Below are 6,858 nucleotides of genomic sequence, written 5' to 3'. Positions count from 1 at the left end.
AGGGTTGTGGCAAAAATAGCCTTTGCACCTCCAGTTTGGTTTGAATGGAAAGGTGGGGGCAACTGGTTTATTCAGTAGTGTTAAAGCTGCAGTATATCTGTTTTTTTTTTTGCCAAGAAATAAACTGGTTTTGTACCTATACAGCAATAATGATTCAGAAGCAGCAGTGAAAGGTTCTGTTTTTTTTCTTGGTAGTCTCTACCTTTGTATATATACATATATATTTAAATGTATTTTCAAGCATGCCTTTGGTTTTACAGGGTCTAGGTGATGAGGGTGATGGGGATCAACATCACTGGGGGAGGAGTTCCATCATTTTTATGTCAAGTCTCCTGTCCATGAAAGGATATACTCACACAGAGCTGGCCTTACTTGAACAGTTACAGATTGGTTAAATATAGCATTTCAAATGACACACTTTGTTCACAAAATATCTTGCAACTGGATAGCAAAAAGATAAATATTAACAACTGCCCACACTCGTATGTTGGATTTAAAGTATAAGTTGGGCTGATCAGTCTGTACATTATTTATACATTTAGCTATCTGATTTTGATGTAGATAATATTGTTCAGCAGTTAGTCACAAAGTAATGGTTTGTGTGTCTATTTAACGCATATCTGCCTGAAAAGATTAACATAGTGAATCTGTCAGTGCTCTATATGGCATATAACTCCATCTGAAATTTCCCAGTTGTTTATGAGTGTCCTCATGAGGTCACGGGTGCCAAAGTATGGGCCTAACTCGTGTTTGTTATAGCCAAGGTCAGTAAACTAGCAGCTGACGGCAAAGCATCAGTTTGCCTTCTCCCTTTTGGGACATCATTGATTCCTTAGTCTTCCCTTTAGCACAGAAATGGTGCTGATCCTGCTGAGTGATTGAGACAAACAGCCAGTAGTCTACTCTTCTGTAGTCTCAATCACAACGTCAGCGGTATCAAAGCAATCAAATCTAAATATTTTTTTTTTTTTGTGTGTGTGTGTGTGTGTGTGTGTGTGTGTATGTAGGCTACAGCATCCCTGCCCCTAAAAGATGAACATAGTAAATCAGACTCCATGGCATATTACTCCATCTGTTGTTTATGAGTGTTCCCTTGTGATCACAGGTGTTAGCATGTGTGCCTATTGCAAAGTCTATGTAGGTCTGTCTGCTACTCCAGATATGGTCAAGGACAGTCAGCTGGCAGCTGATGACAAAGTATCACTTTGCAGTCCTCTCCCACTGACACATCACTGATTCCTTAGTCTTCATTGAAGTACAAAGATAGCACTATGAGATTCCTGCCGAGTGCCTCTATGTGATTGAGAAAAGCCTCTGGTCACCTCTTCCATTGGTGTTTCCTCAGTTGTCCTTGTCTATATCCTTACTGTACGTACACAAGGCCATCAACTTGAGATGCAAAATTATTGGAAGTCAGTAATTTTCTATGAGAACCGGTGTTACATGGCAACTGGCTCCCATGTTAACTGGCTGCGTTGATGACGTTTCATGATTGATGACGAGTCTTTGACAGATGTGGCCGCTTGCAGATTTGTCTCTTTCTGATATACTAGAGACGCACACAAATATGCATGACATGTTTAAAAGTCAAAATTGTATGTAGTACTACATGCACTGGACCATGAATATGCCACCCAAAAAACAAACACCTAAATAGCATAAATACAGTCCACATGGGTATCATCCATGAATAAATTGACCTGTTTGCTTGGTAATCAGACGTCTATCCACTTGCGCCACGAACCAGCTGACGGCACTCACAGAAATTGACTTCAGTTGTATGATTAAAAGTAGTCAGCTAACGTTATTATAATTGTAACAAGTTAACATAGCTGTTCATGTTATCTGGCTACCATGTTATCATGCTACCGTTGCCCAAGCCATTTAGTAGGCCTTCAAAGTATCATGGTTAAGTTTTACAAACGTTTCACTGAGGTTAGGCTGTGGTCGCCCCTACCTGAAGTGTCTGTAGAGGCACATGAACATGAACGTCAGCAAATAAATCAAATAAAAATGTGTTGCCTGTGTATCCTTTTGTCCAGCCTATTCTTTTAAGAATTCAGTTCATGAAACACAGGCATTGAAACGCACACAGCAATGGGCAGGAGAAGTCTATAACGTGTCCATATTTTACACAAAATTTGCGCACAGGGAGAGTCAAAACTCTTTAGGCTTATTAACATTAATGTTGCTGACACCTAAACATGGGTTTGATGGTGTTTTTGATACTTTACTTCCCAATTCTTAAGTTTGTGCTTCTCCTGTCGCGCAACAGGTTCATGCCTATAAATTGCTTGATCACGCAGTCGACATGGGTTCAATCCTCCCCATAACACTTTTTCTTTATTATTATTTATTTATTTTTAGACCAGCAACGCTTCCTCAATTTAGGCTACAGATAGACTAGGTGGCCACAGAGAGCCTGACCACGTCAGTGAAATGTTTGAAAACTTAACCATGATACTTTGAAGACCTACTGGCTTGGGCAACTGCTGTAGCAAGACAACGCCATCAGCCGTGTTAACTTGCTACAATCATCAGCTGACTTCTTCTAATTGTATAGACTAACTGAAGTAAATTTCACTATGACTTTAGGGCTGGTTCGTGGCGCAAGTACGTAGATAAATGGTTATCATGTAAGAGGTTTCATTTAGGAAGCAGGTTCGATACCCACGTGGAGTTATTATAAGGCTATTTAGGTAGGCTATTTATTGTTTTGGTGGGATATTCATGGTCCAGTGCATGTAGCGTAGGCCTACTACGGACAATTTTGACATTTAAATATGTCATGCATATTTGTATTTGTTCGTCTCCAGTTTCCATCAGAAAGTGACAAATCTGCAAGCGGCCACATCTGTCAAAGAAACGTCATCACTCGTGAAACGTCACCAACGCAGCCAGTTAACATGGGTGCCAGTTGCCATGTAACACCGGCATCTCTCGGCGACGAGAAGTTGCAAAGCCATCAGCGTCAAGCTTGATCAACTTTACGGTAATGAGCTACGACGCGGTTCAGCGGCAATGACTGGTAACCAATTAAAAATTAGGTGTACACAGTTGAGAGAGTAAAACAATGTATGTGACCTGCAGTTCCTACGAAACATTTGTTCCGTTTAGTAAAACGTCAACGAGAGGTCAAGTTAATGTTTGTAGTAACTTAATACTTGTTCAAGGTCTGTATGAGTAAAATAGAGAATCAATGAAATGAACATGGTGTCCAAAATGATTTTTTCTTCATAGGCTGAATAACACTACATGATTAAGTTATGATAGCTATATACAGGCTGTACTTTCTGATAAACGTTAGTTGTCAGATGCTGTGAATGACCATCATTCAAAATTAAAGCAAGCCCAATTTCATATTTGTATTGCTTCTTGATAAAGTAATTCTTCTTCATATCAAATCAAGTTAATTTGTGTAGGGATACGTTATCCCAACGGCTCTTTGAAAAATGTAACATGTGACTGAACAGTTCAAGTCAAGTCAAGTCGGCTTTTATTGTCAATTTCTTTACATGCACTGGTCATACAAAGAATTGAAATTTCGTTTCTTACTTTCAATTCTTTGTATGACCAGTGCATGTAAAGAAATTGACAATAAAAGCCGACTTGACTTGACTTGAACTGTTCAGTCACATGTTACATTTTTCAAAGAGCCGTTGGGATAACGTGACGTTCAGCAGTTCAGCAGACGTCTGGAATACTTGCTATGTTCAAGCTGTGAAAGCAGGGCTGCCAGAGCAAATTTTGCCGCCCAAGTCACCGGTGGTTTGTATGCACAGTTGAAGGAGACGTGTGTAGATCAAGGTCTTATGCTCACAACATTTGTTACTTACAGCTTTAAGGTCCCTCAAGGGTTAGTCGTTAACATGACACTGAAATCCATTTAAATTGTTTAAATGGTGTTGTGTTAGACAAGGGCATTCTAAGAAGCTGAGGTGTTGATATTTCTCAGCATGTGAAAACAGCTGATAAGTGTCCATGAGTTGACAGAGAAATTCTTGAGTGCCAGTGATAATTTGTTAGGCACAGTGAAGATACCTACTGCAACTACATAGATTGTTAACCGTGTCACTGATTTACAGTAAGATCAGAAGAGCTTACTGAAGAAAGCATCCACAGACTATTAGACACTAGTGGATAAAGTAAGCTACATGTATATGTGTCTTTGAAAGAAGAGTCTCTGATGAGTAAACAGGGATGCTCAGTCTCTAGATAACATGCACAATATAAGTAGGCATATTTCTCCTTGCCATCAATGTGCAGATTTTTTAGATTTCCACATTTTGCTGTTGTAGTGCTGTTGTGATTGGGATGCATTTTTGCATCTCTGGACATTAGGCCCTGAGGTGTGGTTGTGTCTCAGGAGTGTAGACTTCTGATGTGAATATAAACATCACAATTCCTTTGTATTTAAATATGTCTTAATAATTATAATACTATTATTAGAGGGGATGCATCCCCTCTATTGAAATCCGGAGACTTCTTCTTATTATTATTATTTTTCTTTTGACCTTTTTGTGCGCGCTATTCAGCCCAAACCGCTTAACGTACAAATTTGGTTGAAGCACCGTTCCGTAGATCTTCCAAGGCTTTACCGTCCTATCCATTTTTCATTTTTGAGAAGTTTATACTTTTTGAGATATTTGTAATTAAAAGTGTATTTTCCCCCCATAGACTTGAATGGGGGCTGTGATGTCATAATAGAGCCAGCTGCGCTCGTTAAGTAGTTCTCAGAGCAGTTCCCAGGCTAATCAGAACACTGGCACAGGTGTCACCTGTGAGGAATTCAACTGTCTCAGCTTCTAAGCATACAATCTAGCTCTACCTGAACTACACATCCTGTTAAAGTGTTTCCTGTGTGTCAAAATAAAAGTCCCAGCCATATCTCATGCATTCAGCATTATATCTCCAGAACGGCTTGACGTACATGCTTCAAATTTGGTACGAGTGTACTCAAAGATGAAGTGAGTTGAAGTTGGATGTTGAAGGTTAAATATCAATGTCAAAAACACCTTGAGTATGATATCTCAAGAATGCCATGTCACACAAGATTCAAATTTGGTTACTCCAAAAGCACCTTTGCAGGTATCACAATTACCCTACCAACCAGCTAGCAGCAAGCTCAACAGCCCCACCAACACCCTAACCAGCAGACTGCATCCCCTCGTGTAATTCCTCGGAATTGCATTTCTAGTTTTGGCATTGATCTATGTCTTTTTAAGCTATTGAGCATGTCAGTGCTTATGTTTGCACATTCAGCTGCAAGTAATGGCAGTGGCATGTAGACAAGTAAGGGTATCTAGGTAGGTGAAGATAATGACTGACTCTGAAACTTGAATTTCAGTAGTATACGTATGCATGTAAACACTTTAATCTACAAATGATATCAGTATAATTTAAGATAATGCTTAAAGTGATAACATCTTTGATGTTCATATAAATTCAATATGGATATGTACATGTTATAACCCAATTCAGAACTCAGTACATGTCAATGAAATTTATCACAGCAGGTGCTAATGCAGCGCCTGCATACAGATGTAGGTGATGTCTATTAGAATAGAATCAATGAATAGCCAAGGTGACCTAGCTGTCAAGCAGCCAGTCATCACCCTCCACATTGTCCCATTCTGTCAGTGCTTTATTGTTATCCTTGCCTCCACACTTAATGATAAAGATAGCCTTGTGAAATTCTTCCTGGATGCCTTCCACTGACTGAGGAGGTCAGATTCACTGAACTTATTCCACTTGGTTAGACTGATCACTTTTCCTTTGCACTCCTTTGGGCCCACCATTGCCAGTTGTTTTGTTTTGTTTTTGACAAATATCCTGTGATGTCTGATTTATCTGAGCTTTTTTTCTTTTAATCAATTCTGAAAATCATGGTCACTTAATTAATTAGAAAATTCTGGAAATGAATTCAGTGACCTTCTCTGATGTTATTATAATATTTTGCTATTTTATTAGTAATGATTTTCTTGTCATATACCTTATGCTGAGGTACATGAGGCAAAGTTATCACAATTCAGACCCAACAGATAAACTGAGCCTACTGTACTTGTTCTCAGTCAGAGGATTTATGGACATCTCAGGTTTCTTGTATGTTGACACCTGACTCTTGGCTTGGTCTTGTTTACTTGGCTTTGTTTCCTTGCCATTGTCCTTGAGGACCAAGATAACCTGTGACATTCCTTTTGAGTGCCTCTGTCTGATTGAGGACTACAACTTGAAAGGAACACTGATGCTTTAACTGGTGATGCATATGTAAAGGTCAACTCATCTCAGCTGTTCAGTTGAGACTCCTCCTGCAACCTCTTTTGTATTGGAACTTGCCGTCATTGCAGTACCAGCTGTACTGTATACTGTAGCAATGTCTTACTGTTATGTTGTATTTATGCAGTCTGAAGATAGTTCATTAGTTTTGATTTGGGGGATTTGTACAGGATGTTCATATTCCACAAGGTAATTTTGATTCTTGTTAGTCATTTGTGTTTAATTTCTTTTTTTGTTTTTGTCCTGAAGTGTTTTGTGTTGGATCCCTGTTCAGTGAGGCAAAACATTTTGGACTTCCTAGCCAGCATAATTTTGAAACATTTCTAGGGGTTTTGTACCGTATGTTGGAATATATGTATATCTTATTCCACAAGGAAATTTTGATTTTTGTTAGTCATTTTTTTCGTTAATTTGGTTTTTTTGTCTTTCATTATTTTGTGTTGGATCCCTGTTCAGAGAGGAAAGATATTTTGGACTTCCCAGCCAGCATAATTTTGAGGAATTTTTGAAGTGATTTTATCCCCTGTCATTTTCTTCTTTGAAATGCTAGGGCATGCTTTATATGAATAGACCACATATCAG

General features: G+C 38.9%; 1 protein-coding gene across 2 annotated transcripts in view; it reads left to right on the top strand.

Annotated features, from left to right (window-relative positions):
* Positions 1-6,858, top strand: part of LOC121688279 — a 522,978-nt gene that overhangs the window by 308,938 nt on the left and 207,182 nt on the right. The window lies entirely within an intron of this gene.

Source organism: Alosa sapidissima, chromosome 17 (assembly GCF_018492685.1).
Source record: "Alosa sapidissima isolate fAloSap1 chromosome 17, fAloSap1.pri, whole genome shotgun sequence".
Lineage (NCBI taxonomy): Eukaryota > Metazoa > Chordata > Actinopteri > Clupeiformes > Clupeidae > Alosa > Alosa sapidissima.
The sequence above is the reverse complement of the archived record's forward strand: the minus strand, read 5'-3'. Positions and strand labels throughout refer to the sequence as shown.